At 36.9% G+C, this 27,572-nt stretch overlaps 1 pseudogene; it reads right to left on the minus strand.

Moving 5' to 3' along the window:
* Positions 1-16,864: 16,864 nt before the first annotated feature.
* LOC116456959 (large ribosomal subunit protein eL21-like) lies at positions 16,865-17,350 on the minus strand (annotated as a pseudogene).
* Positions 17,351-27,572: the final 10,222 nt, after the last annotated feature.

The following is a 27,572-nucleotide window of genomic DNA, read 5'->3' on the forward strand; positions in this document are numbered from 1 at the left end:
TGTTTCCAAATTATTTTTTAAGTCATTCAACTTTGTAATTTGTTTCTATTATGTAGATGAGGGTTAAAGCAATTGTTATTGCCGAAATATAGGATTACAGGAATTACAAAGTCCTGTAATTATATATTAAAATTAAAACCCACAGACATACACACAATTACAAGAAAATAACCTTAAAAATATTTATTTCTGATCAAAATAAATGTTAACTTGTGATAAGTTGTTAGCACAAGTGCTAATGACTTGTGCATCATTCCTTCTGCAAAACCTGCTCCCAGCAATATGACCAGTCATAATGACCAGTGTCATCTCTTGTGGTCTCAACCCACTTAGTAACTGGTGTTACTGTCTATCTTGGGGGCCAATCCAGAAACTGTCCTTGACCCCCTGCCTGTCCTTAGCTGCCAATATCCAATCACTAGGTACTGCTAACTGTACTCCTAAATCCTTAGAATCCATTCCCATTACCCCATTTTAGAGGAGTCACCATCATCTCATGATAAGATTCCTACAACCAAAGTAGTCTTCCTTTGCTGAGTATTTTCCCTCTGTAATATCTAATTTATTCTACTAACAGAGTAATATTTAAAACTATAAATCAAATCACTTCTTCACTTAAAACCCTTCAGTGGCTTCTCACTGCCCTCAGCCTATATCTAAATTCCACTCCTATCTAAGCAAAAGCTTTTCCTGCAAATGTATCCAAAGTGAAAAGTTAAGATTTTATATTATTTCAGCAACATAATGGAGGGTCAGGAGTTATAAGGAAAGTCGCAGGAAATCAAAACTTGCCCCCATTTTTTTTTCACCTTACCTACAGAAAGTGAGAGAACTCAGGAATCTCCAAAATAGTAAACTAAGCTTTAACAGCAAGAGAATCCAGGGGCCTTAGTGATAGTAACCTACACATCATTATTGCCTACATTGTGATATAATTAAGGTACTTTTTAATGATTTAAAATTATTAGAAAATAAAGGATAGAAATAACTGTATGATTAATCTTTCCTATAACTATTAAAGTAGAATGAGAATATATAGCAAGAAGGTCATGCATTTTTATTATGAGTGATAAAGTGAATTGAACAGGCTTTCCACAAACATTATTTGAATTTGATTTTGATAAAACTTCGGAATCACCACCAACCATTTAAGATGTGATAGTATAAGTTGCTAAACTAACATAATTTTCTTGTTTTTGGAAAATGAGATTTTAAAATATTCAGATTGCTTTATCAAAGTGTGATGTTATTTATATCTGGCCACAAATAAAAGGAAACGTGTATTTTGACTAGAGTTTTTAAGCTTGATTTGCAATGCTGAGTATGGATGCCACATCTCAAGTGAACACAGTATGTCTATTATAAAGGATCTAAAGATAGTCATGGAATTTTGAAGACAGAATGGAGATTAGAGGCTAGAAACAAAAAGAAATGATAGTCAAAATGGAAGAGGAATATAAATCATAATATTCGTGGAGAGTTGTGGTTGATTAGGATCAGAAGTAAGATTGCTAATATCTAACAACTGGTATAGCACCAAACTGGGTGCCAGTCTTACTATGGGAGCCAAGTCTTGGAAAGTCAGTATATTTTCTAGAAGAGTCTGGGAATCTATTTCCCAGTGAAGGGCTGAGATGACTGCGATGGCTAAAGGTATAGGAATATTATAACAAGTACTGTGTACTGGCTGTCAACTTTGGATATTCCTTACTCAATTTTCATTTGAAGCAAGCCAGAGTGTTGAGGACTCAGCCTCGGGTAGGTAGGGAGTTTCATATGAAATCTTTATATACACCTAAAATCTAGGAGAATGTGATTTCTTTCCTCATTAGAATCCAAAAATCTCCAGTTACCAGCCTTGGGTTCTGGCCTGGTAGTAAGCCATACCCCTCATTCCCAGGAGAAATCACAGCATCCAGCAAAACCTCATGTATGTGGAACTCCAAATCATTCATGCAGTGTGAAAACCTCAAGCCTGAAAACTAATCTAAAACTGGCCTAAAAATAGAAATTCCTGTAGAGACTTTTCACAGACAAATGTATAAGCACTTCTTAAGAATGTCTCCAGAAACCGGGAAAAAATGTGATTCCTGTGAGAGAAACCTCCACTTAATGAGATGTAATAGATAAAATAACTATGCATCGAAGAAAACCCACAACCAGAGACACGCAAGTCCAAAATCCAGTGGGTCAAAAATCTTAAAGCTCTAAAATCTTAAAGTCCACAATCTTAAAGGTCCGAAATGATCTCCTTTGACTCCATGTCTCACATCCAGGTCACACTGATGCAAAAAGTGTGCTCCCACAGCTTTGGGCAGCTATACCCCTGTGGCTTTTCAGGTACAGCCTCCCTCCCAGCTGCTTTCATGGGCTGGTGTTGAATGTCTGTGGCTTTTCCAGGCACATGGTGCAAGCGGTCAGTGGGTCTACCCTTTTGGGGTCTGGAGGATGGTGGTCCTCTTCTCACAGCTCCACTAGGCAGTGCCCCAGAGGGGGACTCTATATGGGAGCTCTGACCCCACATTTCCCTTCCACACTGCACTAGCAGAGGTTCTTCATGAGGACTCTACCCCTACACTAGACTTCTGCCTAGAGAATGTTTCCATACAGCCTCTAAATTCTAGGCAGAGATTCCCAAACCTCAATTCTTGTCTTCTGTATACCTACCCGCAGGCCCAACACCATGTGGAAACTGCCAAGGCTTGGGGCTTGCACCCTCTGAAGCAATGGACTGAACTGTACCTTGACCCCTTTTACCCATGGCTGAGATGCAGGGCACCATGTCCCAAGGCTGCATAGACTAGGGGGGCCCTGGGCCTGGTAGACAAAACCATTTTTCCCTTCTAGGCCTTCAGATCTGTGATGAATGGGGCTTCCATGAAGGTCTCTGACATGCCCTGGAGACATTTTCCACATTGTCTTGGTGATTAACATTTGGCTTCTCATTACTTATGCAAATTTCTGCAGCTGGCTTGAATTTCTCCCCAGAAGATGAGTTTTTATTTTCTATCTCATTGTCAGGCTGCAAATTTTCCAAATTTTTATGCTCTGCTTCCTCTTGAAGACTTTGCCACTTAGAAATTTCTTCCTGCAGATACCCTAAATCATCTCTCTCAGGTTCAAAATTCCACAAATCTCTAGGGCAGGGACAAAATGGTGCCAGTCTCTTTGCATAGCAAGAGTGACCTTTATTCCAGACCCCAACAAGTTCTTTATTGCCATCTGAGAAAACCTCAGCATGGAATTCATTGTCCATATCACTATCAGCATTTCAGTCAAAACCATTCAACAGGTCTCTAGGAAGTTCCAGACTTTTCCATATCTTCCTGTCTTCTGAGCCCTCTAAGTCTCTAGGAAGTTGCAAACTTTCCTACATTTGCCCGTCTTCTTCTGAGCCCTCCAAACTGTTACAAGCTCTGCTTGTTACCCATTTCCAAAGTCACTTTCACATTTTTGGCTATCTTTACAGCAGTGCCCCACTCTCTGCAGTACTGATTTCCTGTATTAGTCCATTTTCATGCTGCTATGAAGAAGTACCTCAGACTAGGTAATTTATAAAGAAAAGAGGTTTAATTGACTCACAGTTTCACATGGCTAGGGAAGCCTCAGAAAATTTACGATTATGGTGGAAGGCAAAATAGGCATGTCTTACATGATGGCAGGTGAGAGAATTGAGAGCAAGAGAAGGGGGAAGCCCCTTGTAAAACCATTAGATCTTGTAAGAACTCACTCACTTATCATGAGAACAGTATGGGGGAAAGAGCGCCCATGATGTGATTATCTCGAACTGGTCCTGCTTTGACATGTGGGGATTATTACAATTCAAGATGAGGTTTGGTTGGGGGACACAGAGCCAAACCATATCACAGACATTGTTGAAAGGACATGATCTCTTTCTAGTTTCTCACCTTATTGGGTCAGATATGTAGCAGGACAATGAAACTTTCCAATAGAATCAGCAGGATTTCTGAAACTTCTTTATATCACTTAAGAAGTTGCTAACTCATTTGTAGGTATTGCGTATGGTGTGAAGTAGGGACTTTTCCTTTTTTTTTTTTCAATCCTAGACAGATAATTCAGCATTCTAGCACTATTTATTAAATATGTCATTATTTCCTCATTGAATTGAAATGTCAGTAATTGGTCTTTGTGAAGTTCACGTGTATATTCCCATCTGCCCTTAGATTGTCTTCTTTTCTACTGATGTATTTGCCCTTTCCGTACCAATTGATTAAAATAGCTTTAGGATAAGTTCTCTTATTTAGCATAAGCTCCCTCACAACTTTTTTCATTCATACTTCTATTGGCCAGTCTCATACCTGAAGTATTTTAAATGGGTTTACAATTATTTCACTTACCTCCAGAAAAAAAGAAAAAAAAGGAAAAAAAACTCTTATTGACTGGTAACATGCAAATTTGATGTAGAATTATTATTTTTTAAAATTTCTTTCTATTTATTGTTATTAATTTATTATTTACACATATTATTTCACTTATCTTTATTGTATTATATTGAATGTTGTTTTTATTCCTGTGTATCTACCACTTATATAATAAAATTAATCATTTAAGCATAATTTAAATACATATGGAGATGTATTTTCAATTGGGAAGTGAAGGTAAAAGTCAGATTTACCAAGATTTAAACCCTGACTCTTCCATGCCCTAGACGTACAGTAGTATTTTGTAAGTTGATTCACCTCACTGTCTTAATGCAGCAGTCAATTCTTTAGAAAACTTCTTTGTTAAGTTCCTTGATTGTATAAAGTCATATCATTGCATTCTTAGAATAGTAGCATAATTGGGACAATGTAAAGTTTCTCTTAGTTGACTAAAATGATATTTTTTGAAGGAAATTTCTTTAACAATTTTTGAGATAACCTAAAATCTATGTTGAATTTCATCCAGGTCCTCAGAGAATTAAGTAACTGGATTGTGTTGATTTTGCTTTGGGGGAACACTATTAATGGAATTGGACTTTGGCCTTTGGCTTTTTGTTTACATTGTAGGAACGCTATAATAAATGATGTGAGGACATCACTGATGTATCTACTGTAGTGATATTGGCGAGTGCCTTGTTTACCTTTTCCTCTCTGGTGTCAATACCAGCAATACCGCGGGCCCTTCTGAATTATCAGTGGCATTTTTGTATAAGGGATTTATTTCAATATTGCCATTGGCTAGTTTCTCTTTGCAAAGGCTAGTAGAATGCTCAAAAATAAAATTTTGAGTTTACTTCTCTTATTTGGAAAGCAAATTTTGTATATGAATCTGAATCTTTGTTTATTTTACTTCTCTACATTGTTGCCCTTTGCTTGCAATTTCTTGGTCCCTTTTTATCTTCTGTGACTTTTTTTAAGCCACCTAAAATCGATTTTGAATTACAGAAAGGGCAAAAGTAAATACACAATTATATAATAAATGAAACAATCTTTCTTAGCATCAGTTGCTTCGATTAAGACATCCCTTCTCCTCTGCTTATTGAAGCCTGTGCATCATTAGCATGTCTGCTTATTGAGGGTTTTCTTGATCACTTTCAAAGACAACACTTGCCCTTGCAAACTCTATCCCTCTTTCTCACTTTATTTTTCTCTACTGGACTCACCACTATCTTGCTTGCTAAATATATATTTTACTTATTTTTGTTACTATTTATTTTTATCTCCTTCAACTACAATGTGGTTTCATATTGACTGCTTTATCTTCAGAGTAGCTGGCACAAATAGGTGCTCGAGTAAAATTTAATGAATATCTGCTTCAAAGGTGTTCCAAACCTAGTAATAATATACTTTTGAGACAGTGTGTGACTCTACTCAGGCTGAAGTGCAGTGGCCTGATCAAGGCTCACTGCAGCCTCAGCTTCCTGAGCTCCAGTGATTCTCCTGCCTCAGCCTCCCAAGTAGCTGGGACTACAGGCACGCACCACCACAACAGGTTAGCTTTTTATTTTTGGAGACATGGGGTCTCCTCAGGTTGCACAGGCTGGTCTTGAACTCCTGGGCTCAAGTGATCCTCCTGCCTTGGCCTCCCAAAGTGCTGGAACACTGTGCCTGGCCCATAGGACATATTTTGAAATCACTTGTGCAGTGCCCGGTACATTGACCTTCCTTCTTCACATTTAGAGCAGGCTCGGTGTGAGGGACTCTGGCTGTAATCTACTGTGATGGGCATCCCCAAACTCAGGGTTCAGTGGTTGTTTTTCCTATTTCAACCCAGATGACAGACAGGGAGGGCAATTTCTATTGAATATTCAAAGATGAAATGTTTTAGAATAATAATCAAAGACAAACATATGTGTTTTAGCTTTGTGATGGCTGGAAACAACTTTGGGTTACCCTTTCATAACTACTTTATAGCTGCGAGTAGCACAAAGCTGAAGAACAATACCTATTTGTTGGTAATGAATGGATAATGATGATTAGCAGCAGCTGGCTGGGCCTGGTGGCTCATGTCTGTAATACCAGCACTTTGGAAGGCTGAGGCAGGTGGATCATAAGGTCAGATCAAGACCATCCTGGCCAACATGGTGAAACCCCATGTCTACTAAAAATACAAAAATTAGCTGGGTGTGGTGGCATGTGCCTGTAATTCTAGCTACTCGGGAGACTGAGGCAGGAGAGTCACTTGAACCCGGGAGGCGGAGATTGCAGTGAGCCGAGATTGCGCCACTGCACTCCAGTCTGGCGACAGAGCGAGACTCCGTCTCAAAGAAAAGAAAAGAAAAGAAAACAAACAAACAAACAAACAAACAAACAAAATACATATATATATATCTGTTTCTTAATGGGTTGTTATCACCCTTAAAATATTTTAACTAATACTTACTTTAATTCCTCGTATAATAATGTAAGTTGAATATTGTTACCAATCCCCTCATTGTAATCCCCATTTTACATCTGAGAAAACGAAGGCTAAGAGAAATTAAATAATAATTTTTATAAACTAACTCTGGTAATAAGGACAGAACTTGGACTTGAAACAAAAGGTTTCTGATTCTAGCACTATATGCTTAAATTTCAGCATCATTATTCTTGACATGACCTCAATTCCTTTTTTATGCCAGTTACATTTCTTTTGCGTTTCCTCCTAATTGCCTGCAACCTTCAGTAAAAGTTTTAACAGGTAAAAGTGTAAATAGCCCTGTTTGAAGATATTAAAGCCAAGTTCTAGAGCTGCAAGACTTTATTTTCCAAGAAAAAAGCAGTTGTAATAAAAATGTCTTTTGAGCCCCTTAGATTGTCTGATAAGCCACATATAATGCCTGAGCTAATCTTTTCTGAAAGCTCTTAGGGCAAATTGCTGTTAACACTCAGGTCTGACAGTTTAATGCTATTACACCACAAAATATATGTCTTTTCCCAAAATAAACATGTTTTATAATAGTAATACAAATGTCGTCAAGGGGCAAGGTTATCGGGAGATAATTAGACTCCAGAGAGATTACAGGCTCTTAGATCATGAGAGTAATATAGCGAGCCTGCCTTATTAAATAATTGTAAGAAAGTCAAAGTCAACTATAAATACACACATTTCCCTGTAATTACTTTAAAAAGTACAAACCCAAGTTGCATGCCAATGTGCTGAGATGATAAGCCCTCTCTCTCTCCATTACCTTAAAATATCTAAATATAACCTAGAAAATCAACTTTCAATTTGAATTTTAAATAAGAATGAAAAACAAAAGACACCTCCTTTTTCTTTTGCTAATATTTTTAGGTTAGCTGTTTTCAGGACATTTTTAAAACCTGGCAAATGAATGGCTGGGTTTCAGGAAATAATCCACCATCCAAGTTCATACTCCATTAAAAAAAAAAAAAAGCTAACAACACGCAATTCTTCTGATACAAAGCTCTATTTATTTACACCTAATATACCCCTGTCCTGAAAGATCATCCTCTCTCTAGATATTAAATTTGCAAATAGAATTTAACATTTTCTTCCAAAATAGTTTATTATAACCTTTGTGATGTCTTCTCTTACTACCACTACCTACCCCATCTCCTCAATGTTCAGACATTTAAACATTTCTTTTTTGGCATTTCAATAGCATCTTATGATAAGTTCTATTAACAATTATCTGATTATATTGTCCATGAGCAGATTTTTGTTCATATTAGATTAAGAAAAAATGCATACATTTCCAGTTCCTGCTGTAGTGCTTAGCACGATGCATTTGCTCAATAAACATTTACTGAATAAATAGATGAAGAAAAAAAGAAGGTGAGGTTGTCCAAAGCAGGTTAATAAAATCAACTATGCTATGCAGGAGAAATTATTTTCCATAGATGACAAGTTTTTTGTTCACTGCTTCTACCCTTAGTCCCAGAGTGAGGCTATTAACTCTCTTCTTCCAGGAGAAGATATATATTCAAGTGGAAGATTTGCAACCTTGAGAGTCACATTCCTATATAAGCAGCTCAAATTTACATATAAGCTCCCTGAAAGACCTGAAGGGATGTATTTGGTCCTGCATCCCCAACACCTAGAACATTGGCACAAACTGGTTCATGCCTGATTCCAAACCTGCAGGAATTCATTTTCATCTTTTTCTCTTAAAAGTTTTCTAAAGTTTTTTAGGGTATTACAAATAATTAGTGATATAGCTGAAATTCAAATAATAAGATTTTATGTGTCCATGTATGTGCATTCTCCCTGATATTATTTCCAGCTGGCAATCAGCCCCACTTAACACAATAATCCTGTATTAGGGTTCTCCAGAGGGACAGAACTAATAGCATATATATATATATATGAAAGGGAGTTTACTAGGAAGAAATGGCTCACAGAATCACAAGGCAAAGTCCCCTGATAGGCTGCCTGCAAGCTGGGGAAGAAAAAAGTCAAATTCAGTTTGGCAAGTTTAATATAGGCAGACAGGGTGATCTTTCAGGACAAGGATATGTTAGGTGTAAATATATAGAGCTTTGTATTAGAAGAATTGCATGTAGTTAGCATTTTATTTTTTTAATGCAGTATGAACTTGGATGGGTGGAGTATTTCTTGGAATCCATCCATTTATTTGCAGGATTTAAAAATGTCCTGAGAACAGTGGCTCAGTCTGATTCCCAAAGCCTTCAAAGTAGGGAAGCCAACAGCACAGACTTTGGTCTGTGGCAGAAGGCCCAAGAGCCACCAGCAAACCACTGGTGTAAGGCCAACAGTCAAGTGGCTGAAGAACCTGTAGTCTGATGTCCAAGGGCGGGAGGAGCAGAAGGAGGCATTTAGCAAGGGAGAAAAATGAAAAGAGAGAAGTCTCAGCAAGCCAGCTTATCCCACCATCTTCTCCTGCTTTGTTCTAGCCATGCTGGCAGCCAAATGGATGGTGCCCATCCACATTGAGGGTGGGTCTTCCCCTCCCAGTCCACTGACACAAATGTCAATCTCCTCTGGCAACACCCTTCCAGACACACACAGGAACAATACTATACCAGCTATCTAGGTATTCCTCATTCCGGTCAACTTAACACCCAATATTAACGATCATGCCACCCCAAAATTGTTCCTTATCTATGCACTTGAAATTTTCTGGAATCTTTAAAGAAATATGAAGTATCTCCACCTCTTGGGGCATTGAAAACATTGTAAACATTCATGATTCTGAAATTCTGCCCTAATGAAAGATCTGGTTATTATTTTTTACTGATAATACAGCAGCAACCTAACAGAATTCATTGAATATAAAGCCTTTTTAGGCTCATGGTATCCATGAGCTGAGTCAACAGAGAATACAAAAGTTAGACTTATCTCATTCTTTTCTACTACCATATATATATTTTTTCTTTTCTTTTTTTATTATTATATTTTAAGTTCTAGGGTACATGTGCACAACGTGAAGGTTTGTTACATATGTATACATGTGCCGTGCTGGTGTGCTGCACCCATAAATCGTCATTTACATTAGGTATATCTCCTAATGCTATCCCTTGCCCGTCTCCCCACCCCACAACAGGCCCCGGGGTGTGATGTTCCCCTTCCTGTGTCCAAGGGTTCTCATTGTTCAATTCCCACCTATGAGTGAGAACATGAGGTGTTTGGTTTTTTGTCCTTGCGATAGTTTGCTGAGAATGATGGTTTCTAGCTTCATCCATGTCCCCACAAAGGACATGAACTCATCATTTTTTATGGCTGCATAGTATTCCATGGTGTATATGTGCCACATTTTCTTAATCCAGTCTATCCTTGTTGGACATTTGGGTTGGTTCCAAGTCTTTGCTGTTGTGAATAGTGCTGCAATAAACATACGTGTGCATGTGTCTTTATAGCAGCATGATTTATACTCCTTTGGGTATATACCCAGTAATGGGATAGCTGGTTCAAATGGTATTTCTAGTTCTAGATCCCTGAGGAATCGCCATGCTGACTTCCACAATGGTTGAACTAGTTTACCGTCCCACCAAGAGTGTAAAAGTGTTCCTATTTCTCCACATCCTCTCCAGTACCTGTTGTTTCGTTGAATGTACACATTTGAACCACACACACAAATAGTATAGGGTCTAAAAAGTATATGGTAGTAGACCATATACATTCAACTCTTCCATACTGTGTTTATTTTCAATTCCACATTCAAGCAATAAAGGACTCCTTTACATTTATGTTTTCAGTGATTTCACTTCAATTTAAGCATCAATGTAAAAAAAAATCCTGCCATGTTCATGAAGATTTCTTGCTGGCAATAGATATATCTGTATTTTGAAAATTGCAGTATTCAAATTGAATTTTTCAGGGCTTTTCAAGCTACAGAACAAAAGAAGAAATATATTCCAAAATTAGATTTTCCCATGAATATTTATATTAGTCAGGATAAGATAAGCTATGCTATAGGAACAAATAAGCCAAAGAGTATTAATGTATTCACAATAAGAAAAAAGTATATTTTTTGCTGATGTCACATATCAAAAAAGAGTCTTTTTTGGGGTGGAAGTTTAGTTGAACAGGGGAATCTGCTCCATGTGATCACTCAGAGACTAAGGCTGATGGAAGCCCCATACTTTTATAGCTTTGTGACATGGAACATGAGGACTCTGGAGTGGCTTTAAGATGGGAACAGATAGCATAGAAGTGGTACACCAAATCTTAAATGCCTCAGACTTAAAGTAATACTTAGTGATTCGATTCACATTTCTGTGGCTCTTTGGCTAGAATTAGTCACATGGCCCCAAAATAACTGCAAAGAAGTTTGAGAAACGTGAGGAAGGAAATTTATGTTTATTGATCACAAAATGCCTTTTCTACACTACCAAGGAGGGTTAATTTGAAATAAGTTAATCTAATTTAATATGCAAAACTAATTTTCATGACGTATGTAGATCTGCCAGTAATTTAGCTCCCAGGTCTTTATTGTACGAAAGTTTTAAAATAAGTGATGTCATACATGGTTCATACTGATAGTTGAATTACAAAAAAAAAAAAAAAAAACCCGCCATATTATAAATGTTTTGAGATAGTAACTTAGAAACAATATACTTTTGTGTTACAGTACTATCTTTTTTCTAGCTGAAATATTCAAACATTAAACAAGATGCTCTCTCTCCCTCTTTTTTCTCCCTTCAGCAAACATCTTAGCTGGATGGATTCATTGGAAATGAATGACTCCTATCCACATCATTTGATTGACAGAAAGGGATTTCAAAACACAAAATTTATACTAATTTAAAAAATTAGAATTTATTCCTGTAGCACCTTTGTTTTTAGTAAGTAAATTGATTTATGGAACAATGTAAATAAATTAGATTTATTTAGGACGGCTAATTAAGTTATGATATATATTTACAAGAGAATGTTATGCAGCTGTTAAAAATGAATAAGGGAATTCACAATGTATGGATAAAAAATATCTCCGTAATATATTGAGTGTGAAACCCATAGGCCCAGTACAGTATGCATGGCAGCTACCTTTATGTGGGAGAGCTAGAAAAATATACGTATGTGAATTATCTCTGAAAGAATATACATGGTAACAAAGAAATTGGTATCAGTGGCAGCTTCACAAGAGGAAGACCCTCTACTATAAGCACTTTTATACTTTTGAAACTCATTCCTATATAAATGAAGATATAACCTGTTCAAAATACTAAAAATTACTAAAGAACATGAGAATTTAAACTATTCTTAAATTCCACCTTGTTGTGATAAGGAGGTCATATTATATGTGAATGAATGAATGGCCACGATGAATCATGATAGTAGATGGCACCCTTACCTCCCCACTGGGTTTACCAATAGTTTTGGGGGGCGAGTATTTTTCTTTCATTCATTTATTAATGCATTCTGCAATCAATTATTAGATGATTGCAATAGCCAGGCTTTGTTCTAACTCTGTAAACACAGCAGTATGTGTATAAAAAGCTTTTTGTTCATATGAAACATAAATGCTAATATGAAAGGACAAAAAACAGACAAATAATGGAAATCCAAGAGTCATAAGAAGGAGAAAATAAAAAGAAAACACTGCAATGAAACATACAGTGATTGGTGAACAGTGTTAAGAGATATTTTCAATGTTATCTGATATGATAGGGCAGAGCAGAATAAAGGCTGTTGAATTTGGCTTTTACTATTTTATTGGCATCTTTGCCAGTAAAATAGTAAAATAAATAGCCAATAAAATCAGATTGAAACTTCTTGAGTGAAATATGAACAAGTGATGTCAATGAATAGTTGTTATTCTTTCAAGGTTGGTAGTGAAGAAGTCAGTCAGTTGCTTTGGGAGGAAGTAATTGTGAAGGCAAGATTTTTTTGTTTCTTTATTGTGATGAAGAGGTGAACCTTTATTTCTTATAGTGCTTCTATTTTTATATACTTTTTGTAAGAAAAAAAAACAACGCCTGAGCTTTAATAGGTACATCATATTCGTTGAGCACTTACTTTGGGTTTGATAATATCGCAATAATGTTACAACAACGTAATGAATTACTGATAACCCTTCTTACTTATGCGGTCAACAGACTCTTAAGGTAGTCCCATGATCTCTGCCTCATGGAGTTCATGTGATCCCCTCTTCTTGGGTGTAGTTGGGTGTAACTTGCTTTGAACCGATTGAAGTAGCAAAGGGAATGGGATGTACAAGATTAGGGATATGTGATTATATTGTATTAGATCGTAGCATCTTTCTTCCTAGAGTCCCAGTCCCTGTCTCTCTCTTGCTGCCTTCAAAGAGGTTTAACCCACACTGGAAAGCCTCGTGTGTAAAAGAACTACAGGTGGCTTCTAAGCTATGAGAGTGTTCTCTAGCCAGAAGTCAGGATAAAACAGATCTTTGGTCCAACAGCTGCAAGAAACTAAATTCTGCTAACTCCCTGAACAAGTGTAGATGCAGTTCTTTCCCTGGTCATTTCTCAGATGAGAATGCAGATCAGGCCACTTTGATTCCAACCTGGGAGACTTGAAGTAGAGGACTCAGCTAAGCCATGCCCAGAGTTCTAACCTGAGTTCTTTTAAGAAACGTGGGTTGTTTTAAGCTCTTAAGCTTGTGGCAATTTGTTATACAGCAATAGATGAGGCAAATAATTTAAAAATTCAAGCACAGATAATTTATTTGATCAAAGATAAAACAACTAGTGTTGGAACCAAGGGTTTGGAATGAAAAGGAAGTTATACAGATCTTGGATTTACTAATTACAATTATTTGGAGACAATTTACCAAACTCAGGCCTTGTTTTCTCATCTGTAAAAACAACAATATCAATTTTAGCTTGCTTTGATGATCAAATGATGTATCAAATATATGAAGTCTGAAACCATTTAGATACCTAATAAGTTGTTTTTCATCCCTTTTAGTTCTGCACCGTGTAATACTTTCTGTATGAGCGTCACAATAATTGAATGAGCAATTTCAATAATGTTCTAGACTCTATTTTGTTTGTCCTAAGGAAAGCAGTACCTCTTTTTAAATATGATGCTGGCTTTTTATATTTGTCATAGGTGAATGGTAGAATTATGTGCCCAAAGACTATACATAAATATGGCACCTTTATAACCAAGAAGGATATTCATCTTGGCTAGCTCTTTCTAAATGCCCAGAGAGCTGGCAGGAGGCAGGCATGAAGGAGTTAAAAGAGAATGCTGCTGGCAAGTTTCCTTCAATCAAGTGCCTTTCACCAAAACTGGAGAAGTAGTAAATGGGGAGGGGGGTGAGAACAGGAGGAGGTGAAATAAATAGTCCTTCTCCCTAGTGCAGAACTCACTTCTATAGGCAAGAGAGGAAGGGCAGAGACAGTTATAAAGGGTCTTTTATGCAAAGCATTTCAAAGGGCTATGATGAAAATACAATATAAAATACACTCTTAGCATATTAGCCGACAGCTAAGCCTAGACAAATAAGAGCATTTTCAATTTGTTCTTAAAAGTCTCCAAGGAGCTGGGAGTTCTTACAGCTGCAGAGAAAAAAAAGGTGAGTTTGAATGCAGCCTGAAGAAAATATTCTTGCCCTTATTGAATCAAGTTGAACAGGGTCACTAGTGGAAAGTAAATCCCTGAAGATGGATAGCATATAAGCAGCAATAGTCTCTGAAAAAGAATTGAGGTCTTGGTTGTAGAAATCTCTGAAAACCAGGAATGAAGTGTACAAATGGGCCCAAAGTCTGAAAGACACGAAAGATTACTCCATTAAATGCCGAGAAAAAAGACAACTGGGTCTCAGGGAGGACCCTCACTAATCCCAGTGTCTCTGGAGTTAAATATCAATGCTGAGTGTGACATGCGTACCGGCCATAATGCAACACACATTTATTATCTCAGGTTTTGAAGGTCAGGATTTTGCAGTCCCATCTGAGGAATAACTAGGGAAAGATCTGCTTCTACATTTGTTCAGGTAGTTAGCACAATTTAGTTTCTTACAGCTGCAGGATTGAAGATTTCAGTTTTATCTTGACTGTTAGTCAAATGCCATCCTCATCTCCTGGAAGCCACCTGCATTTTCTTGCGACATTTCATTTCCTAGTGACATTTCATTTCCTAGTGTGGGTTCCACCTTCTTGAAGCCAGTGGGGTGGGGGGAGAGAGAGAGAGAAAGAGGGAGAAAGAGGGTGAGAGAGACTTCAGCCAGACAGGTGCTACAATCTAACACAATGTAATCAGGTAACCATAATCTTGTACCTTCCATTCCCTTTGGTATTTCTATTGGTTCAAAGCAAGTCACATGAAGCATATTATATGGACAACTGATATCTGTTATTATATGAATGTATTTTCTAATTTATTAAATACAGGTGTGTTCTATCATTTAGGTTGAATTAAAAGGCTAAATCAATGACTATCTTTAAGATCTTAAGGTGTCTAACTAGTTCTTTTCTTTGTCTAGCTGTTCTTTTTCATTTGCTTTTGAAGTTTTCTTTATATGGATGTTTTTCCCTTACTTATCTTTTTGAGTAACCCAAACGTACTTATCTCAAAACTCTTGTCAGCAAGTTCTAAAAAAAAAAAAAAGTTTCATTAAACTGCATTCTTAACCTAATAATTAATTTTGGTGTCTGTTTCCTAAGGATAATTTTAACACAATTATTTGATATGGTTTGGCTCTGTGTCCCCATCCAAATCTCATCTTTAATTGTAGCTCCCATAATTCCCATGTGCTGTAGGAGGGACCCAGTGGGAGGGTGGGAGATAATTGAATCATGGGTCAGTTTCCCCCATACTGTTCTCATGGTAATGAGTAAGTCTCACAAGGACTGATGGTTTGATAATAGGAAACCTGTTTCTCTTGGCTCTTATTCTCTCTCTTGTCACCACCAAGTGAGAAGTCCCTTTTACCATGATTGTGAGGCCTCCCCTGCCATGTGGAACTGTAAGTCCAATAAACCTCTTTCTTTTGTAAATTGCCCAGTCTTGAGTATGTCTTTATCAGCAGTGTGAAAATGAACTAATACCTTATTCAAATAGAGATTTAAAATAGTAAACATTCATTACCTCACAGTGTCTGTGGGTCATAAATTCTGGAGAAGATTAGCTAGGTGGCTCTTGTTTATGGTTTCCTATGAACTTGTAATCAAAGTATCAGCCATATTTATATTCATCTGAGGGTTTGACTAGAACTGTAGGATTCTTTTCTAGGATAGCTCATTCATGTGGCTATTGGTAGAAGGCTTCCTTTTATCAGCAAATTGACCTCTCCATAGGGCTTCTTGAGTATCCTCTAACATGGCAACTGGCTTCCCCAGTGTGAGTGATGCAAAAGAGAGTAAGATGGATGTCATGTATTTTGTATGACGTCACTCTCATTTCCACAGTACCTCATTGATGATAGAAGGCAGCCCTAATCAATATATGAGGAGAGTAAACAAGGACATGAACACCAGGAGGCAGATTGGGGCCCCACCTTGGACAGTGGTTACAACAATTATCTCTTGGTTTTGCAAGATCTGTAATGTTGAGTCACAGGTCCTGCTCAAAATTGGTATGGGGACATCAACATAGTGGGTAGATGTGTCTAAATTTTTCTTGCTAGGTACAACTTCAGCTTTGTACCTATGGTCAACAATCAAGGGATGGAAGTGGTTTTTTTTGTTTGTTTGTTTGTTTGTTTGTTTTTGAGACAGAGTCTCGCTCTGTCACCTGGGCTGGAGTGCAGTGGCGCGATCTCGGCTCACTGCAACCTCCACCTCCAGGTTCAAGTGATTCTCCTGCCTCAGCCTCCCAAGCAGCTGGGATTACAGGTACATGTCACCGTGCTTGGCTGGCTTACACCATGTTAGCTAGGATGGTCTCGATCTCCTGACCTAGTGATCTGCCTGCCTCGACCTCCCAAAGTGCTGGAATTATAGGCATGAGCCACTGTGCCCGGCCTGAAGTGGTTTCTTTTTTTTTTTTTTTTTTTTTTACAGCCCAGAGGTCCTTTTTTTTTTTTTTTTTTTTTTTTTTTTAACACCTATTATGCCATGAATTCATAGGGAATAGGTTCCAGCAGCTCAGACTCCTTCCCATTGGTTCTCACAAAGTGTGCTTCTCTGGGTGGAGCAGGCTGGCGCTTTAGCTGAACCCAGGTACCTTTCTCTTTGGCTTCTTTCTTTTTCTGATCATTTTCCTTCACGCGTCTCAGGAAGCTATCTCGGCTCTTAGAGTGCTTAATGTGCTCAATAAGCACATTAATTCTCTTGGCAAGAATCTTGCCCTTAACTTGTTTGTTTACAACAATGCCAACAGCATGCTGGGTAACATTGTAGACTCTTCCAGTTTTGCCATGGTAACACTTGTGGGGCATTCCTTTTTGAACAGTACCCATTCCCTTGGTGTCTACAATATCACCTTTCTTATAGATTCGCATATACGTGGCCAAAGGAAAAACTCCATGTTTTCTAAAAGGCCTAGAGAACGTGTATCAAGTGCCTCTCCTCTTTCCCTTTGTGTTCATCATTTTGGCGAATTACTGGTTGCTTAAACAGCTGCTCAAGAATGCTACTCCAGCCTCTGGTTTCCAGCAACAAACCTTTCCAGGCCTTCTTCTCACATGGGGCAAGTTTTAGCCTCCACTTTCTTCATGCTTATGGATACAGATTCCATCAAATATGTTCTTGGGTTCCACACAATGCTTTGTATTTCGGTTCTGATTCTGGTTGCCCTGATCCCCAAATATTACTTTAAAAAATTAAATATATAAATATAATTTGTATCCATCACTACCAAGTATTTGCCACAAATAAATACATCATATTGCAAAGTTCTTATTATAAATGGAAGTTTTCCTGATACAAGCTGGGCAATTTTGTGCATGTTTTATGCTGGTATAGTGCAGTATTAAAATCAGTTGATATACAGCTTCTGAAAGAAATGGATAGAAGTGGGCATCAAGAATCACTATTAATGTGCCAGAATGGTCTCTGGGGAATCATGAAGGTGTGCAGAAAAAAATGTTTGGTTACTTGACCTAGAAACAATTCAAGACATGTTACCAGAATAGCATATAATTGGTCATAAAGATTAAGCAGATCTTTGACTTCAGCGAAGGTAAAGGTAAGAAAGTAGCTCTCCTGGCACGCTGATACCTATCACAAATTTGCATTTAATTATGGCTCTTTTATGGTTAGAAAATCTAGATTGGGTACAAATACAGAATAGAGTAAAATCCTAGACTGGAGCTGTGTTCATTTGTATAGTGGAAATGAATTTATTTCATTTGGCTTCTTTCTGATATTGTTTGGCATTTCTCCATTACTGAATCTCTTTATATTAATTGCAATTCCACTGCTTGACTTCATCTGACACTTGTGATGCATATGATATCTTATTTACTTATTTATAAACTGTCCCATTGTAACAAACTGTGAAATCCATGTCCAAATGACTATAATCACTCAGTCTTAGAAAAAAAATGAACACCATTAGAAACATCAGTGCCCAAGCAGAAAATTATTTTGACTAGTGAAGTGGAGGATTTATTGAGAATTATCCTTCCAGATATATCTCTACAAGGTCAATTTATCCAACCAATACAATGAGAGCATAGAGAAATTTAAGTACACATTGACTGTCGATTATAATTCTCTTAAAGAGTGAATAAACTTTTACATAAAACATTAAAAGTGTTTAGTTTGCTGAGAAATAGTGTTTATATTCACAAATGAAATAAGAACATGACACTAGAACACAAAAGAAAGTTGAAATTTCAGAGATGATTTAGGATTCATCAAGAGAAACAAAAATGTTAAGATTTCTAGAGAATACACATTCAGACTGAATATCAGATATAAATAGTCATATCCTTGACTTTTATGTTGAAATAGACACAGATTTTCAGGAAAGTGGATGGTGTTGAAGAGAATTTGATTTTGCAATCCTTAAGAAACTAGAGTGCTAGGAAAATAATTCAAAAGAAAGATCTATTTCAAAATTTAATAAGCATAAATGAACATACTAAAGATCAAGTACCTCAAAAGGAAAGAACTCCATCTAAACTGAGTGACAGCTATCTGCGAGGTACTGTGAAGGATGCTTTGGCATAGAGGATGTCAGTAATTTTCAAAAATGAAATGCCTGACTAGGCATTTACACCTATTGCATAGGTGACAATGAAGAATAAATCCCTTCCTAGATCCTTCATTCATTACACAAACTAAATTTCAAGATCGTGGTGGCCTTTAGTTTCCTTAGTTTGCTTAAACAATTTAGTAAGTTACTGAAAATAATATCGAAGGAGAAAGAATTACAACCAGACTCACAAAGAGAGAAAAGATAATTTACATAAGAAAAATTAACACACATCAAGATGGAAGGATAATGTTATGAACTTGGTATATTGTTTGGATTTCTCAAATTCTAGCACTCAGATAATGATTTTCTTGAATCAAAGCAAAGCTAATGTGTAATATCAAAGAAAACCAATAGGGAATTATTTAGCAAGCATCTTGAAATCTCTGCAGCACAAATAAATATATACTTGGGTCAACTGATAAAGTTACCAAATCATCAAAATTGACAGAGTTCATTCATCATGAAATCATTGCTTATTAATCACTAATCATTGCTTATTCTGCCCAGCACTGTGAAATAATAGGACAAGCTGCTAACTTAATATTACAACTATAATATAAATACTTAATTTTAAAAGTGTGATGCTTATCTGTATTGTGTATTATAAAAATAACAATATTTTTGAAATATTTGCATTATGATTTACATCTATAAACACCTTCTATCCTGATAGAAGTTTTGCAAGTAGTTGAGGCAGGGAGAGTTATTTGCATTTTATGGAAGCCACACTCTGCATTTTGAGATCACATTAAATTTACCCAAAGCTGCGTGTTAAGTTGGTGGAGCATGTTAAACTGAAACATAAATTTACTGATTCCTAACATAGTGCTCCCTCCATGAAATTCATCCTTCATAATGCAGCAGAAAATGCCCTCTCCTCTGCAGAAGGAACACTGGATGCTTCTTCTTTGGTGCTTGTCAACGCTTTAGGCATATTTCCAATACATCACTCAACATGTTGTTTTCAAATGCAAACAGAGGGATAGAACTGAAGCAGATTGTTATTAAATGGACATTGCAACAAATTAGGAGCTAGTGTTTCACACAGTTCTTTAGATCAGTTAAGACATGTAAAAAAAAAAAAACAACCAAAACCCTTACTAAGAACTAAATATTATAGGGGAACCAAGAAGTGATTAAAAGTTTGTGAATATAAACACAGGGATTAGTTAGGGGCAGCCATTTTTAATTTTCTTTACCAGTTGAGAAATCTATCTAGGGCACTTTATTTAACTCATTAACATATCTTAGAAGCCAAATGAATTATTTGTCAGAAAGAATTATCTGGAAAGAAATTACTGAGTTCAGTGTTGCATATCTTTGTGGATATTGCCACACCAAAATTAATTACAATTATTAATAACAGTTTTCTCTGGGGATGCTTCTCCTGCTACCCAAGTAAGTCATTCAGTGTTTAGGCTGCTTATGATCTGTATTTTCCTTGAATGCTATTGCATATTTTAAGAAGTCTGGAAATAATGGTTACTCTGGATCACATATCTTAGAAAAGTAAAAATGCATTAGTAATGTAGCTGCTCAAAAATTGAAATTCTGCAGAAATAGCTCCATAGATTAGCAAGATCAAAGATGCAACTATCCTCTGCAAGAGGTACTTGGCAATATTTCTCACCTAGAGATGTCTGTTGTTAATAATTCCATGAATGTTAATGGGAGCTTTCCGTTTACATGACAAAGAAAATGGTCTTATTTGATGTGGGATTATTAAATGACCACCTATCATAGTTGAGCAAGACTGGTTGCCTTTACATAGATGCTGGCTGAAATATTAGACTTCAAATAAATGAAGCAAGTTATTTTTCTACAACCATTTTTTTCTTGTTTGCCAAGAGCTCCTTATATTTGAGCAAATTACTTATGTGTTACACTTGATATTTTGAATGAGTTTGTCAGAAAGCAGATCTTATCTATAAGTCAGTCATTTTCTCAGAGGTTTAGGGGAGATAAGAGATTTGTGTGAGGTCACTTAGCCAGGGAACCTGGGGCTCTCTTTACTGAACAATTTCAGCAAGCTTTTTAGTCAGATCATTGGAAGGTCAATGATATTTACTGCTATATTCCAGACCCCACATTTTTTAAAGTTTATTCAGTTCTAAGCACTCAAGAAAAAACCTAGAAAAATGGTAGTTGTCTCTTTTGAACATTCTACCACAAATTTTTGGAATTATATCTATCTATATAGATGTCATATCACAGTAATTTCATATATACATCTTAGACCAGAGATTTATTTACCAGTGAGGCTACTAATAAAACATTTTCTGACAGTTTTGGAGGTAATAATAGCTATTGTGTTTATAGTATATAAGCATATTATGTAGTCACACTATAAACTATGTTACATTTTGTTGTTTAAAAAGCCTCTTACCAGGTCTGGAAAGGAAGGCTTTCAGTTGTCTCTGAATTTTTGCTAAGGCCTGTTAGCTGCAGACAAAAGATAATAGAGCAGTGATAGCCACATCTAGGCTTTCCAAGACAGCAAAACTGGTACACACATTATCAGCCCATTACTCACTGCCAATCTTTAAAGAAACATTTAGAAATCTGCAATTTTAGATAGAGAATCAAAGAGTGAGGACGTTTTTGACTCAGGAGACAAAGATCTGGTGTTTCCCTTGCACATCCAGTCTTGGGGGGAAGAGAAAATGTCATTCTAACTTACCTCCAGGCAGGAGAAGATGGTTCTGAGAAATGCATTCCTGAAGATTTAGTGGGTACTAGCTGAATATGCACAGAGCTATGAAAACTAGGGCACTCTTTGTGCCAACGGGCAAGGGCAAATATGACAAGAAAGTTCTTGGAAGGACTTGACTTATGTCTTCTGGAGTTTGGGGACACGCGTGACCAAAGATGAATATTTTGTTTCTCGCATACGTAACTTTGAAGGCAGGCAGTTACCAGGATCATACTGCAATGGCCAGAAAGCAGAATCTGAAGGAAAGAAATTGTGCAGTGACTATGAAAACTTATCATAGAGCCTGGACTCAGAGGCCCTCTCTAATTAAAACATAATGGCCAAGAAAAAATGATTGTAACACCAGGATGTGAGATTTGTGCTCATTTTCTTCTAAAATAATCCCCTCCACTGACCCTAACAGTGAAAGACCACACAACAGCCAGTGTGTATTCCATTATTAGGAAAGATTACACTTCAGTTGCAAAACAAGGAGAATAATTAATTATATGTGAAATTGAAGTACAGATAAAAACCTAGGTCAAAATTCTAAATTCAAAAAATTGAATGATAACATTTTCACTTATCTCTGTTTTTTTTGTAATCAAATTATTAGAGCCAAGATATCAGCCCAATTTATGACTTTGGGATAGGAGAGGGAAACCCAACATAGTATAGATGGATGGCATGATGGGAAAATGATAAAATTAAATCCTATTTGCACATTCATCAGATTTAACTTATTACATTCATTCCGTGTGTATCAGTTAATCTTTACAACAACCCTGTGAATAATATCACCAACGCTTTCTTTACAGATGAAGAGTCTGAAGAATTCAGGTAGTCAGGAAGGATCTGGCATTAAACCATTTGTGTCTAAACCTAACACTTTAGCTTTAGTAGCTACAATTTAGCATTGCTCACTAGAACTTTCTGCAGTGATAAAATATTCTTCATGTGAAATATTCAGTATGATATTCACTAACATATCGTTGCTTTTGAGTACTCAATATATGCCTAGTTTAACAGAGAACGTGAGTTTTTAATTGCATTTATTTTAAATTAACTTAGAGTTAAACAGGGGCATGTGGATAGTGGTTTCTATATTGGACAGTAATACTCTGGATTGTTCCACATGTCCAATGGTCTTATTTCTGTGGATCATATATATGTGAGACAATTGTTCTAGCTCTTAGCGGGGCTTCACATTTCTCAGGCATTGAGAGCATAAAGACACACACATACACACACATGCACAGATACACGGACACACATTTAGAATCAGTTTAGAAGAGCACTGTTGGAGTGTGAAACTGTTGAAGCTACCACTCTCTGTGCCTCTGTGAGAGGAGTAATAATTGTGAGCACTCGAGGATGGGACAGTGGCCATAGGACCTTGTCCTTCACCTCTGATGAAACCTGACCAAATTTACTTTGTTATGTCCTTGGCTGTATAAAATTTTATTTTATTTGAATTATATGAATTATATATTATTTATTTTATTTAATTTTATTTGAATTATATGAATATATAAATAAATAGATGGATACATAGACAAATAAATGAAATCTATTTTAAAATGCATTATGAATTCTGGAGAGCTTAGATTTTTCCGCTGACTCTTTAAGTTATTAAGAGTGTAACCATAGGCAACTTTGTCAACCTCTTGGGTTTCTAATATCTCATCTGTTAACTGAGGAGGATACTAGATCTGCTTCCCTCAGAACCTTTCCTGACTTTTTGTTGATCATAAATGAGGTGCTGCACGAGAAAGGAATGTGTGAGCTGTGAAGTGTTACACAAGTGTGGATTATTATTCATTTGTTGCCACAGCAACTGAAGGGCATCTCTGTGACAACAGAACGGCTAACTGAAAAGCAATGATTAAAAAAAAAAAAAAAGTATTGTCAGAGCTGAAGTACATGATACTTTAGCAGCCAGAAAGCCCTAATACTTATATTTTTCTCACGTCCTTTATTGTTTTTCCAATCAAGAATGTATTACATATACATATTGATGATTCAGAAAATATGGAGAACTGTAAAAACAATCGCTGTTTTGATGTGTCCTTTCAATGTTTTCTTTTTGCTTATAAATATGTCTATATATAGATAGATATAACATCAAATTTTGTTTTTCTTGAGAGTCTACTGAATATGCATATTCTACTGTACATTTATATTCTGTTTATTATCTTTTGTCATGTTTGTTTATGCAGGTTATGAAATATTTTCCTAGAATATCACATTTATAATTAATTGCATAATATACTATCATATGGCCGTGTCATAATTTTTAAATAAACCCTTCGTTAGATGTTTTAGAGTTTTTTCTATTTCTCTCTCCTTTTTTTCTTTGTGGTTACTTAAGAATGCTACAGCAAATATCACTGGCTTCTAGATATGCATAGACAAGAGCTCTCTCAAGGAGTGGCATTTGAGCCGAGTCTGAATGACCAAAAGAAGCCAGACATTAGGACAGAGCACTCAAGGCAGAATAACCAGCGAGTATAAGGCCTTTGTAAAAGCTGTGTTAATTGATAAGGCACTGTGTTACCTCTCCAAGGAGGATGTATACCTTACACCTTATTCTGACCATGTAGTGGATTGGATAAAGTTATTTCCTTATTCCATTCCAGACCAAGGCATTTGGGATTGATGTTGTCTCCTATAGACTCTTTACATTGTACATATAGGATAAATGCTGAAGCCAAGATCTTTATACATCTCACATTACCATTAGCTCTTAAAATACTTGCCATACATTGTCTTGTTAGGAAACATGCACTGAATGAGAGCAGAGGGGCAAAATACTTGCAGTTTCGTCTACTATTTTATAAAGTAATAACTTCAAGACAGATTCCCACCACATAGTGCCTATTCAAGAAGAAAATATTTTATACGCTAATAACTAATATTTAATTCATTTATAGAAAATATGAGGAAGAGCGAAAAAGAAACTATATAGAACTCCAGATCAATTAATTCCTTCTAAATATAAATTTCTGCTATCTCATACCCATATACAGAGTAAAAATATTAAAAAAAGGAAAAATATTTGGAAGAGAAACTATGCAGTGATACCAGTTATGAATAAAGTGGTGAGTCTCATATATTTTAATTCTATTTTCCATATTGATAATAATTCATAGTTTATATATTTATAGTCAAGTGTAACATATAGTATGTTTATTTCAAGATTAATGCAATTAGCATAAGCATTACCATATGTTATAACTTATTTTCCAAACAGATTTTTCTCCCTTGGCCGGTAGAATGCATTGGAACGCTTAGGGCTTAGAAAATATGTTGCAATATTACACTCTGATGGCGGGCAAGAGAGACACACTTAGCTTATAGGCATCACCACCTATACCCTCAACTTCTCTATCTCCTAGCTTAGTATTTATTCCAGTCCTCTGTTATCCTAATATGCTAGAAAACCAAGTTATTGATACACAAAAATGTATATTGTTTGTGCTGAAGACCAGCTGCAAAGCTATTTTAATACACCAAATTCATATTTAAACCAACTGCTAGAGAAAATAATCTTAACCGGTTCATGTCTGATTAATGCAGATAAAAATGTCGTCTAATCATTTGATGGCAGGGATAAAGACCAGGTGTGCTATTCAGTTCTCAGGTATCCTCAAGAACGTCACTGCTAATAAAACAGTGATTTCAAATAATCAAGGGACACTGGCACTTGCTGTGGGCTGAATTTTGTTTCCCCCAAATTTATATGTTGAAGTCTTTACCTCCAGTGTGATATCTGGAGATGAGGCTCTTGGAAAGCAACCAGGGTTAGATGAGCTCATGAGGGTGGGTCTTCATGATGGGACCGCTACCTCATGAAAAAATACATCTAAGATCTTGCTCGCTCTCTCCATAAAAGCACAAAGAAGAGATCATGTGAACACGCAGTGAGATGGTGGCTTCTGCCACTCAAGGGAAAATCCCTTAAATTTGACAATGCCGAAAACCTGAGTTTGAACTTCCAGGATCCAGAACTGTGAAAAAAATAAATTTCTGTTGTCCAAGCCACCCAATCGGGCAGTATTGTGTTATGGCAGCATCAACTGACTAATACAGTTCTCCACTGAGGAAAAATTAAAAGGAAACACTGAGAAGTTTGTTTGTTATGGTATATTAGTCCATTCTCATGCTGGGTAATTTATAAAGGACTGGGTAATTTATAATGGAAAGCGGTTTCATTGACTCACAGGTCTGCATGGCTGGGGTGGCCTCAGGAAACTTACAATCATGGTGGAAGGGGAAGCAGACATCCTTCTTCACATGGGGGCAGGAGACGGAAGTGCCGAGTGGAGAGGGTGAAAAGCCCCTTTTAAAACTATCATATCTTGTAAGAACTCAGTCACTATCATGAGAACAGCATGAGGGTAATTGCCCCCATGATTCGATTACCTCCCACTGGGTCCCTTCCTCAACACGTGGGGATTACAGGAACTAAAATTCAAGATGAGATTTGGGTGTGGACACAGCCAAACCACATCATATGGGTATCTCACTAAGAGACCTACTCCACAAGAGAACTGGAGAATTCCAAGAAAGCCAGGTCATTCACAGCTGCTCTCAACAGAAATGCATATCTCCCCTCACACAGCTCTCCAAAGACGTGCACATCCACTGTGGATTATGTAAAAAAAACAAAACAAAAACAAAGAAAACTTCATTCTAATTGTTTTGATTGTGTACTCTATGGTCAAAGTAGGGGCTGTTCTGGGAAAATCAGTGAGTATATCTCTGGGCCACCCTAATTTAAAGACAGCTGAACTGAGCTGAGCTGAACATCATCCCTGTTGATTTCCTCATGCCTTAAGACAGTCTGGCTGGCAGACCAGGCAATAGGACATTCTCCCTTTCACCTCCATGGAGACCTGTATGGATATTTGAAAACTGCCTTCCTCTTCTCAGAACCTGAAGCCATCTGAAAGTCTCTTTTGTGACTTGTTTCCTTTAAAGCGTTATAGGAGAGGAGTCCATTGACCTCAGAGAGCCTCAAAGAAAAATATAACACTGAAATACAGTAAATACAAATTTGAAAGTCTTCATTAAAAAGAACACTGGCAGAGAACTTGGCCCAGTTGTTTTCTAGTGTTTTGTGGAAAGCAGAACTTTTAAATAACGATGAACTTGAATATTTAACTGAGGCAATATCTAAGCAGGGTTGAAGGCACAGCCTGATTCTCCTTGCTGATTACGGTAAAATCAAGAGGAAGGAGGTGAACCAAGGAAGAAACTGTTAAGCAAAGAACGTAACTTGATGACTGGGAAGACTCTCAGCCTACTGAGATAGTGTGTTCTGGAAATAGGACCAAGTTTGTGGATGAACAGTTGTTCACTAGACAGACTAGATATGTGATTCATGGATCCAGTAAACTATCTCAGCAGAAGGCAAAAATGGAGATGCATTTATCTATGAGAGATCTGTTAAGGACTCTCTCTTTGATGGCTTTGACTTCCATGAATTCTTTCTTGACATCAATGTCAGGAACAAAATTACTGTCAACCTGGATTGAAAAGGGTAGAAATAGGATGGAATGAAGAACATAGGACTTTGTGAGCAGTGCCACAGATACAGAGACAAGGAGTACTCTTACTGTCACCATAAACCCAGAGGGCATAGTCCCAAGGGGCAGAGCATCTCCTCCTGGCTACAGAAGGACAGAACCATCTCTTAGGTTCTAGAAAGAGTCCCACCTTCCGAGCTGTTGTTCAGGCTACCACCTGTTGTTCAGGCTACCACCTGTTGTTCAGGCTGGGCCTAGAGGCAGAGCATCAACCAAAAGGATGTTTTTTTAAGCCTTAATATCTAATGGAATTTGCCCTGAACATTTTCAGATTTGCTTGGGAACTGCAACCTCTTTTTACTATATGATTTCATCATTTTGGAACGTGA

The sequence above is a fragment of the Hylobates moloch genome, unplaced genomic scaffold, assembly GCF_009828535.3.
Source record: "Hylobates moloch isolate HMO894 unplaced genomic scaffold, HMol_V3 SCAFFOLD_17, whole genome shotgun sequence".
In the NCBI taxonomy this organism is placed as follows: Eukaryota; Metazoa; Chordata; class Mammalia; order Primates; family Hylobatidae; genus Hylobates; species Hylobates moloch.